We start from the raw sequence: 12640 nt of genomic DNA, 5'->3' as shown, positions 1-12640 counted from the left end.
ACATCACTTTGCTCTCTTTGTATTTCAGCATATCACAATCAATAAAAATAAAAAAAAATCGTAATTTAGATATCTGTACTTGCTTTGTTCATTTGTTCCTTGATGGATCCCTATGATGGTTCCATAGCTTAACTATGTAAATAATGCCAAAATAAACATGTGTACACAAGTGTATTTTTATACACTAACTTTTTTCATTTGGATTTATACTAAGAAGTGATATATATGTAGATACATATATGTATGTGTATGTATTTATGGATAGGTTTATTTTTTTAGATTTTTGAGGAATCTCAACACGTTTTTCATAACAGCTACGATAATTCTAAATTATCATCACTAATATATCAGTGTTGATTTTCAACACATTTTTGCCATTGTTTTTGGTTTAGTTTGCTTTTCGAAAACAGGCATTCTGCCTTGTTGACTTGTGTAAAATGACGTCTCACTGAAGTTTGATTTGCATTTCAACAATAATTAATGATACTAAATGTTTTTCATCTATTTATGTAGCATTTATGCTTCTTTTAGGAAGCATCTATTCCAATTATTTGCTTATTTCTTATGAGGATTGTTTTATTGTGATTATTTCAGTTTTCATTTTTATATTTATTATTATTTACTACTTTTTGCAACTTGCTTTTTCTTTTAAAACTATTTAGTGTGTGTGTATACATGCATATGAGTGTGTGCTTTGTGTTCATAAACATGTAGTGGTGCAGGTATGTGTCAGTCAAAGAGCAATTTGCGGAAGTCAGTTCTCTCCTTCCATCATATCTGTCCCGGGGATTTAACTCTGGCAGCTTTACCTGTGAGCCACATCACGGTCCCAGGTCTATGTCACTTTTTATATAATAATAACCTTTCAAGTAGCTGAAAATCATGTTTGCTGTTCTACAGGCTGTCCCTTACTTCTGTTGTTCCTTTGGTGTGTAAAAATGTTTTAGTACCGTGGAATCTCACTTGTTAGTCTTTACTTTTGTTCCCAGCGCTTACGTCTGGTTCAAAAATATCATTGCTAATGCCAATATTCTGAAGTGTTCCTGCTAAATTCAGAATTTTGGATCTTACACAAAGATGTTTGATTCATTTTGAAGCACTTTTTGCACAGAGGGGGCACCACGTTTTGAGTCTGAACATGGGTATCCGGTTTCCCGGGCATCACTTGCTAAGGATGCAGCGTCTGTTTTTGCTACCTTTGTCTGTGTTTGGGTATTTTTTTGTCAATAATAAGATGGCTTTAAATGTGTGTGGTTTAATGATGAACTGATAATTCTGTTACCCTGGTCTGTTTGTCTGGTTTTATTCTGGTCCCTTGCTCGCTTTGTTACCATGGCTCTGTATTATGTGTTGAAGTTAGGTCTTGTGAAAAATGGAATGTTGACTTATTTTGCTCTAGATTGCTTTAACAATTTAGGATTGCTTTTGCTTCAACATGAATTTTAGGATTTGTGAGTGTGTGTGTATATTTCTCAAAATATTTCTCAGGATTCTTCTACTTTTTTAAAAAATACTTCTTTACTTGATGCTACAAACTACTGATTTACCTGCCTAGTTAATTCATTTAGAGCAGTGGTTCTCAACCTTCCTAATGCTGTGACCCTTTAATACAGTTTGTCACATTATAGTGACTCCCGACCGTAAAATTATTTTGTGGCTACTTCATAATGGTAATTTTGATACTGTTATTAATCATAATGTAAATAAACATCTGATATGCAGGATATCTCTTATCTGACCCTCAAAAAGGGTTCAAGACTCACAGGTTGAAAAGTGCTGATCTAGATAAATATGTGAGGAAAATGTAGTATTCCACATGCCCCAAGTGTAATTTATAATCTCCACTATCATCTTACAGTGTTCTCCATCTCAGCAAACAGTAGCCTCTACCATGTTTCATGGGGTTCAGACTTCAGTTACGTTCATTCAACCTTCCTTCCTCATCCTGCCCTAATCTCCAAACTAATGCTCTCTCTGGCAAATCCCTATTTAAACCTCGTCTTTGATACATCTGCTGTTTTCCATCTGCTCTGCTCCTTCCCAAATAATCTTCCCCATCAATAGCTCTAGCCTGGAGGTAGGAGGCAGCCAAATGGCCACTCTCGTAGCTGCCTAATAAGGAGTTTGAATTGCATTAAAATAAAAGACTAGAAGCTCCATGGTTAAGCACAGGCGTACTTTGTCTCCTTCAGTCCTTGTAACCCTCTGAGATAGGTAGGAAAAGCCCATCTGACCCATATGAGCTGAACAGTTTCTCAAAGTCACAGAATCAATGAACTTGGGAGGTAGGACTCAAATTCAGTTCTCTCTTTTAACTACCAGGCTATGTTGCCTCTCATGGCAGTGTTCAAACTTTGATGTTCCTAAAGGATATGATAGGGAGGAAGACGCAGTGAGGAGCAAGAGAGAGTCTTTGATAAACAATTGCATTTGAAAAAGAATGCAATAAGGTTAACAAAAAGAAAGGAGCAGCTTTTGGCATCATGGAATCACAACGCATACTGTGAATTGGAGGGACACTGGGTAATGATCCTGAAACCTCTGTCTGTGATGATGACAGTACAACATCCCAGTGAGGGAGATTTGTGGGGACCTGTAATTGCACTGACAACCTTGCATGGGCAAAAAGATTCTGATTACAAACCATCCAGGTGTAGTGCTTACCTGCTTTCAAAACAAATTCATCAACCATGGTTCCTTTTCAGGAAATACGCTGATGAAAGGGAAACAAAAGTATTATATCTCAAAAATGTGGCAACAAGACAGGACTGACTCAGAGAAGGGAATCATTACATGTTCATGCCAGTGAGAAAAAAAGCTTGATCCGATAAACTTGTAGATCATTTTAGTCCAATATCCAGTTTATCTGACTGAAAAAAATGAAGTTAATGACTTCACATCAGTTATCTTACAATTACAATAAGGAAACAAGAATTATGAAAACTTAGCTACATTATATGTATATACAAATAGATATTAAAGTTGTTTTTCATCTATCGAAGAAGAAAATTAAAATATGGATTGTCTACCTTTAAAACTTTCTAAGATACAACCAGGTTTATTTGTACTAAATGAAGAAAATATTTTAAGTTGAACTACTTAAAAAATTAACAGTTTATTTCTTCTCAGCAGATATGATCAGTCTGTAACTTATCCAATTATGTTTGAAACACTCTTAAACTATAAAAGAATTGGGCTTTTCACCTTTCTAAGCATAAAAGATAGAGTTCCAGTTAATACTTGGAATAGATATAAACATTTAACTAATTAATGGCATAAAATTTCACTGCAGTATTGCTGATTCCAAGAAAAATCACCTCATTAATAAACACAAATTCCTTTGCATATAATTAATTATCCAAAACTTTCATTTTCTCCAAAGCTAACGGTTAACTCACATCTAACATGTTAAGTGTGGCATTGAATGTATTTAAGTTTAAAATGAGAGATGTGTTTTACAAAAGAAATCTCTCCAGAATGTAAATATGCTAACAAAATATGATTTTCTAAATATTACTTGATCTGCAAAGCCACAAAACCTAAATTGCTGTCTCTCCAAATGATCCTTTTCATTTCTTCAATCTATGTTTTAGAGAAGTGAGGGATAGAGTTACTGAGTAACCAAAGGTGTAATACCTGCTCTGTAGCAGACATTTTTATACCTATTTTTGTTGTCTCATTGCTACATACCTGTGCAACTTATAAAATTCTTAGGAGGAAAACGTTCACTTGAAAAAAAAAAGTAATAATAGTAATTTGCTGTAGAATAATCCTTCTCTACACTATGAATATGTACTACTCTCATTGGTTAATAAAGAAGCTGACTGGCCAATAGCTGGACAGGATAAAGTTAGGTGGGAGAACCAAACTGAGAATGATGGGAGGAAGAAAGGCAGAGTCACCAACCAGACACAGACGGAGCAGGAGATGAACATGCCACATTAATAAAGGTACCACCACATGGCAGAGTGTAAATAAGGATTATAGGTTAACTTAAAATGTAAGAGCTAATTAGTAATAAGTCTGAACTATTGCCCAAGAATTTATAATTAATATTAAGCCTCTGTGTGTTTATTTGGGAGATGCTTGCAGGAAAAAAACTTCTACCTACAAATGGCACCCAATGGCCCAACACAGAGCTTTAAAACTTTTCTTAAGGTATAAATACCTCAAAATTTATGAAATATATATATATAATTTTAAACCTTTGTCCTGATATTAACAGTCATATAAAGTACTAACTAATTCTAGAAAAAGGCTTCATCTAGCTTTTGTACATGATTCTAATCTTGACTCTCTATCAGGTAACTAGGAATTAAATTTTTATACTCTGGATGTACCTATCAAATAATTGTAGTCCTTTAACCTCTTTGACATTTGTTGCATATGACATGTAAAATGTTTAACTTTACTGCAGTGAATCATGACCATTTCTTTTAAGTATCCAAAAGGAGGATGGGGACCCACAATGAAGATTCCACCTGGATTGTGGTAATGACAATAAGCTGCCAAACATCACCCAAAGATCACGTTGGAATACAAACTGCTCAAACAATTTCAAGGTAGCTAGCTTAGATGGTCAAGTCTCATAGACTACTCTAGCCAGAACTTGAGATAAACCCAATATTTTCCCATTACACAGAGACTGAACAACAAGTGATACAGGTACCTCACCATGACATGGAAATTATCCCAAATTTTTATTTTCGAGATCCTCTAAAGATGCTGTTGCCCACAGACAACAGGAAGTAAATTTTAAAAACATGAAACCCACATTCTCAAGAGGTGGGAAGGGTAGTTTTTGGCTGTTCAATGGGCTGTAGATATATGTCACTGTTTAGGGGCTTGGTTAGGAGTTGTTATAGATAATATTTAAAAAAAACTGAACAAAGGGGATTTGATTCATGGATCTTGCTTTGAAAAGGAAAGAAGGGCAATATAGAAATGATGAGAAAAAAAGGTAGATAATTAAATCTACTTTTAAACCAAAAAATCAACTACCAGTTTTAAATATTTTATAATGGTATGGGTTTTTATATATTGATACAAATTTGAGGGGTTTTGTTATATTGTATATATGTTTCTACTATTGTTTATGATAATTTTGTATATTGATACAAATTTAAGATTATCTTTTTAGAACATACAATACACACATTTTTATTCTTGTTCAAAATATTGTACCTATACAGCTCATTTAACAATATAATGTAAATTTCCAGTCCTTGAAACTTATTATTACAAATGATTTAGAACAATAATGAAATGCAAGTTAATAGTCACCTATTACAATCAAACTTGTAGTCATGTTAAGTGTGTTTTCAAGGTCAAACAGAGATACATTTTAGATAGACAAGTGCTCTTCAAACACTTTAGAGATCTACAAAATATGGCATTTATGATGTTTTAATAACTTAAGGATTTTATGACAATGAGACATATTTGCTCCTGGCAGCACCTGTCTACTTCAGAGAAGATAATTGGTATCAAAAGAAATTCCACATGAAGTCTACTTTCTTTGTGACAAAAGTAGGCTACTTGGCAAGAAATGTCCTTGCCTCAACTGCTGACAATATGCTGTCAAAATTGGACAAACAAGACACAAAAGAAAGTGACTGCTAAACTTTGCCAAGACATTGTGAAACAGTACTTCAAAAATTCTGCTTCACAGAAAAGTATGTCAGATATCCCAGGGCTGTAGGCCAAAAATGGGTGCCCCAATGTTACAAAGGAGCATTGGGTTACTGTCCAGGCAACCAGCTGTTTCTGTCATTTCTTTGTTTGAAAAGTTGTTTGCTCTGTACTTCCTGTTTACTCAGGTAATATTATATCCTTTTCATGTCTCTGATGGAGTTGAAGACTAGATAGTTACAGTTTTCATTGTTACCAAATTCAGAAAAAAATTCACAAAAGAGATATAAAGCTTAAAAGCTGAGAGGCATAAAGATAATTTGTGGTTGGTATTACAAGTTAGGATATAAAGTGATTTAGATACAAAACTTTGTACTCACCAAAATATGATAGGTAATAGAGTATTTTCTCTGAATTTGCCAGATGCAAATGGGCTGGACATTGTTAATGTAATTTTTATATGCATATATTTGTATATAGTTATTGTGCTTATTATATAGCTTTACAATGTTAAGTTTAATTTTTTTCTTTTTAATTAGACAAAAGGGGGAACATGTGTGGAATAATCCTTCTCTACACTTTGAATATGTATTACTCTCATTGGTTAATAAAGAAGCTGACTGGCCAATAGCTGAACAGGATAAAGTTAGGTGGGAGAAACAAATTGAGAATTATGGGAGGAAAAAAGGCAGAGCCCAGAGTCACCAGCCAGTTACAGAGGTAACAGGAAATGAACGTGCCATATGAATAAATGTACTGCCACATGGCAGAGCGTAAGTAAGTAATATGAGTTAACTCAAAATGTAAGAGCTAGATAGTAATAAGTCTGAGCTCCTGGCTGAGCATTTATAATTATTAAACCTCCGTGTGTGTTTTTGGGAGCTGCTGGAAGAAGAAAACATCTGACAACAGCAATTTTCACCCTATGTGAGTTTTTATTGCTGTTATTGTTTTGTTTTTGTTTCATTCCAGATATAGTCTCACTATGTAGCTGTAGGTGACTTGTAATTGGCTAATGCAGACCAGAATGACTTTTAGTTTGTACAGATCAGCCTGTCTCTCACCTCCTGAATGTTGGAATTAAATGTGTACATCATCACAACCATTACTTTACACTTTTTTGAAGTTTAAATGAGTGAACAAATCAGAAGTTCTTAGCAAAATATCTAAAATAGTAGGAATTGTTTAATATTAGCAATATTTCTCTGTTATCCAGGGTAAAACAGCATAATCTGTGAGAGAGGGATAAAGACTATTGTTAAACATATGAATTGTTTCCCCTAGAATAATGTCCATGATGAAATTATGTGGGTAGATGAACAGAAGAAGCTGGCCTGCAGTGATGTCATGACCACATTCTCAGATTGTCCTACAATGAACCTGGACCAGGCTAACACACAGAAGACCAGAGACACAGATATTTACACTTCCAATAGTTCACAGCTGGCACTCCCCCCCAAAGATGGGAGGAGTGACAGCTGGGGTTATTTTTACTTTTTCAAAGATTTATTTTTATTTTTAAATGTTAATGTTTTTAAAAGAAAATTACAAAATTTATTCTGCATCCACCATTCCCTGTACTCCAATTCCTTCCCTCTCACCCTACCACATTTTGCTCCCAAGTTCACATGCTCTTAAAAAAACAAAAACAAAACAAACAGCAACAAAAAGTCTAATAAATTAACACTATGTTCACTTAGGGCTATTATATATGTTTGGGCATAAAGCCATCTAATAAAACTTGACTAAACTCTCATGGGTCACATCCCCGAATAAAACTGTCTCTTCCAGTCTCAGCAATCATCAACTGCCAATATTTTCTTGGGTAAGGGTGGGGCTTCACAATACTTTTCCTATCCATGCTTTTTGCTTAGCTTGATCTTGTACAGGCTGTGTGCTTGCAGTCACAGTCACTAGGAGTTCATGTATGCAACAGTCACTTCTTACCCTGAAAACACTGTGTTACTACAATCATCTATGACCGTTGGCTTTTACACTCTCTCTGTCCTTTCTTCCATGGTGATTGCTGAGCCTTGGGAGAAGGAGATAGGTATAGATGTCCCATGTAGGGGAGCAATCCTGAGCCTCTTATTCTCTGTATGTTGAATAATTATGGATCTCTGAATTAATAGCCATCTGATGAAGAAATCAGCATCTCTGGTGAGGGCTTTGAGAGACACACTCACCATTAGTATGAAGATAGTACTTGGAGGTACAGTTTAATAATATGTCCTCTTAACAGAATAATAGTATGAAGTTCTCCCCTACAGCCTATTACTGACCTAGCAAGATCCATCTTGTTAAATGGGTATTAAATCTAATTAAAAAGTGGCAGCTGATTTTCATAACATTTTTATCGCTGCAGCATCAGTTGGTATATTTTGGCAGGCCAGACGTTGTTCTAGCTTAGAGTGTTCACAGCTGGTTAAGACTGTTATTATTTTTCTCCCCCAAGAGTGTGAATCAAAACTTTCATCATTATGGAAGTTAGCCAGTAAGAATGAGACTTCTAGCTTGGTACCAGCTTGACTTCTCCGTATCTTATGTCTCAAGTACCCAAATTTAGAATCACTTGGGAAGAGAGCCACAATGAGGGGTTGTCTAGACCAGGTTTACTGTCTCTGGGAGATTATCACAGCTATAGTAATTTATGTAGGAAAACACAGACTGAAAGTGGGTAACACCATTCTCTGGTTATGAATCCTGGACTGTGTAAGAGTACAGGAAGCTAACTAAGTATTAAACAAGTGTCATTCTTTGCCCTTGACTATAGATACAATAGTGCTGGCTGTTTCAGGCTCCTGACACTGTACCTTCCATGCTGTGATAAACCATAAACTAGAATTAGAAGCTACAACAAACTTCTTTCTCTTCAACATCGTTTTTGTTGGAGCATTTTATCAAGAAACAGAAATGAAAGAAGAGAAGACGATTCTGATTACAGTGACTCAGTGAAGAGTTATTCTCAGAAATGATTCATTTGAGACCTATCAGTCTTTGGCATTTACCAAAAAACTTGGGAAATCTGAGCATTGGCTTAAAGGGGAACCTTAAAGGTGTACCACAACATCTACTCATAGAAGCGACTGTATGGTCTTGCTAGTAGGAGGGGCATAGTGTAGCAACAGATTGTATAGCAATGGAACTCACACTGTAGGAATATAGCAAAACACAGTCTGAAATACATTCTTTTCTTTAACAGATATTTCCAAGTAAGATAGAAAGAATTTATAGTAAAGTCTTTCCAAAGCAAAAGATGGGTACCCTGTGCCTATATTCAAATGCCTTTATAGTCTGAACTGCGAGTCATGTTTATTTCCCAGTGAATTTATTTTTAATGTTATTATATCCCAACTTCATCTTAGTACTGGAAAAATTGTCATAAACTGGGCCTTACTTGAAACTATTTTGATAAAGTTTCATTGTTTTCTCACTACAGACAAAATACAAGTACTTTGCCTGCAATGATAAGAAGAGAGCATCTGATCCCTAGCTAACAGGAAAACACTTTCTGGAGGAGGAGCGTTACAGTTTGGCAGTGGGGAAAGTAGAACTTGTAGAGGTGCAGAAATTCTTAACACAGATGCAAATTGAGTGAATTTCAAAATTTCCAAGAGAGATAATCAGACACATGGGAGAGTGAGTCAGTTTGCCTCAGTGGCTATTTTGAGCAAGTCTGATTAAACTAAGAGTCTCGCTCTTGTACCTGAGTTAATTAGAGTTTCACACAAAAGTGTAAAAGACCTTTTCAAGGTGGAAGTAGTGTTCAGACCAAAAAACATGTGACTCTAGCATTTAATACTGAGTATAAAAGAGAATGTTGGGCTTGGAAATTGATGAGATAAAGATAGAAACTCTTCTTAGAATATGCCCAGCACAATGGTAAAAGACACACTCTCAGAGGCCAAATAAAAGATGACATATAAGAAATGGCCTTGGTTATTTAAATTCAGAATAATTTTTTATTTTTATTTTAAAAACGTCAAATATTTTTACCATTTTTCTAAGAGTATATCTGTAATTTAAACTGAATCGTTGCTAACTGGAAGAAAAGTAAAATCAGGAGAGATTAAAGGAAACAGCATCAGGCTTCCTTTTGTTTGACTTTGACCCAAATAACTGCACATTTGCTATATTGGATGTATTATGGAAGTGAATCTAAGAACATACTTGGAATTCAAATACTACAAAGTCATGCAATTAAAAACCGAATATAATAATAACCCACTAAGCTTCAGATGTGGAAGACATTTTATGTCCAGTACATGCGAACATACACTAGAAGTTGAAAGAACAGCTGCTCTAACTTGAACCAGGAGAAGAATTTCAGAACACCACATATCAGACCTAATTTACGGTCCTCAGAATAAAATTTAATATCCCCTAGAATCTTCAATTTATGTATAAATTGAACCAAAGAACCAGTCAGGTAAATCAATAAGCATTTCTAAAATCAGATATAAAATGCATGGAGGAATCAAGGCTAAGACCCTTGTACTAAACCATCAACACTAACTATTTCTGTTCTTAGGAAATGCTACATATAGCCAAGATTCTAGTGTAATCAAAGACAGGACTAAAAAGGTGTCTAAGTGGTTAAATGCACTTACAGAGGACCCAGGTTCAATTCCAAGTAGCTATATGTTAACTCACAAACTTCCATAAATTCAGTTCTAGGGAATCCAACTCCCTCTTCTGAACTCTCTGAGTAGATGACAGGCATGTGGTACACATACATACAAGTGGGAAAAAATATCCATATGCATAAAGACAAATGAATAAGTCATGTGTGTACCTGTATCTGTGTATGTATGACTAAGAAGGGTCCCCAAACCTAACAAGATACTTTTAATCTAGCAACTCTTCTTTTAGAAATAAATCTTAAAGTATATGTTGATACAAGTTTATAGAGAATCAACGCAATGAGGCTCACTATATATAATGTAAAGTACCCAGGTCATTGGGAATAGTCTTTATATGTATAAGTGGGGCTATGAATTTGTTTAATCCCTACAAATCTAATATTATGTAAGCCTGAGAGCAATGCATGTGTACCTTTATGAGTAAGTTTGGAAATGTTACAAAATATATTATTAACATCTCTGAACTTTGAGATAGGTTAAATGTTTTAAAAAGGTCCACATGCTAACAACAACTGGATTCTAAACTAACGACGCAACATTGATGGGTTTCCAAAACGTGAGGAAAAATTCTAGACTGAGAAGTATCCTGGTGAGCTGCAATCTGATCAGTACATTGTACACACACAATAGAGAGTTGTTATAGTTTATAATTCCCCCCTAAACAAGAAAGCAAGCACCAGGTGAAATTGAACATGAGGCCAGGTATTGTAGGATCAGTTCAATGATATAAAGAGAGTTTTTCAAACAATGTCAAAACTAGGTGTAAAGCAGACACTTTGACAATATCCTTCCAACAACTCAGCCCTTGACTCTAGAAATTCAGAGCTTACAGATCATCGGGAAATTATAGTGAGGAGAAAATGTTAACTTAGATCAACTGTTGAAGAGAGTGATTCAACCTAGTAAAGAGAAGAGTAATGTATATTTAAAAGGCACTTATATAATTAAAAGTAGAATAAATATATACAGGTTTCAAGCAAAATTATAAGGTGCTTGAAGAAGATATAGGGTAGGAGCCACAATATTGAGAATAAAAGCAGTTTATTCAAATATTCATGGAGTTTGAAATAGCAGAGAAGAAATGTAATAAAATTACAATTAATATTTTAAAGTGGAAATGTAGGCAATTTGTATAAAATTGGAAAGATTATACAGATAAATGAAAGCTATAAAAATATCAAATTAAAATAACATAAATAAAAATGACACTGGCGGAGATTAAGACTGTCTTTAATGGACTTCATCAACAGACTGAAGCTGAGGAAATAAGTAAAAAATTAAATAAAAATCCAATGGTTTCAAATATTGAATCCAAAGAATAGAAGAAAGAGGGGGAAAGGGTGGAACCTCACAGACTAAGAATTATAGTACAGCAGCTTCTTTATTGTTTTTTTTTTAATTTATTTATTTTTTATTAAAAATTTCCACCTCCTTCCCTCCTCCCACTTCCCTCCCCTTCCCCCACTCCCCCTTTCCCTCCCCTCTCCAGTCCAAGAAGCAGTCAGGGTTCCCTACATTATAGGAAGTCCAAGGTCCTCCCTGTTTCCCCCAGGTCCAGGAAGGTGAGCATCCAAAAAGACTAGGCTCCCACAAAGCCCATCCATGCAATAGAATCAAAACCCAGCGTAATTGTCCTTGGCTTCTACAGAAGCATTTGTTCAACTATATTCATAGCAGCACTATTTGTAATAACCAGAACTTGAAGACAACCTAGGTGCCCCTCAATAGAAGAATGGATAAAGAAGGTGTGGTGCATATACACTTTAGAGTTCTACTCAGCTGTAAAAAAAAAACAATGACATCTTGAATTTTGCATGCAAATGGATGGAAATAGAAAACACTATCCTGAGTGAGGTAACCCAGACTCAAAAAGATGAATATGGTATGTACTCACTCATAAGTGGATTCCTGCCATAAATAAAGGACATTGAGCCTATAATTCATGATTCTACAGAAGCTAAATAAGAATGTGAAACCAAAAAATAACATATAGTTATCCTCCTGGATATTGGAAGTGACAGTGGAGGCTGAAGGGCAGCTTCTTTAAAAATGATCCAGTGTGAGACATTGGAATATTAAAGGGGAAAAACACCAAACAGGTAAGGAAAGAAGAAAATGGGAGAAATGGCAACCAGAGGAATTCTAAACTTATTGGAATACAGAAATCTCCAGATTTGACAAACTCATAAAACACAAAGGAAAAACTTCCAAGTCACTCTCAAGCTAAACAATATTCAACTTTAAAAATCAAGATGACAAGAAAGATTTGAACCAAGCCAGTGGGGAGGTGGGCATTGTGTTACGAATTAAGATAGTGATTTTCTTTTTTTTTTAAGATTTTTTTTTATTGAGAAAAAAAAAATTCC

Source organism: Microtus ochrogaster, chromosome 10 (genome assembly GCF_000317375.1).
Source record: "Microtus ochrogaster isolate Prairie Vole_2 chromosome 10, MicOch1.0, whole genome shotgun sequence".
NCBI classification, from domain to species: Eukaryota; Metazoa; Chordata; class Mammalia; order Rodentia; family Cricetidae; genus Microtus; species Microtus ochrogaster.
This window is presented reverse-complemented; position numbering follows the sequence as displayed.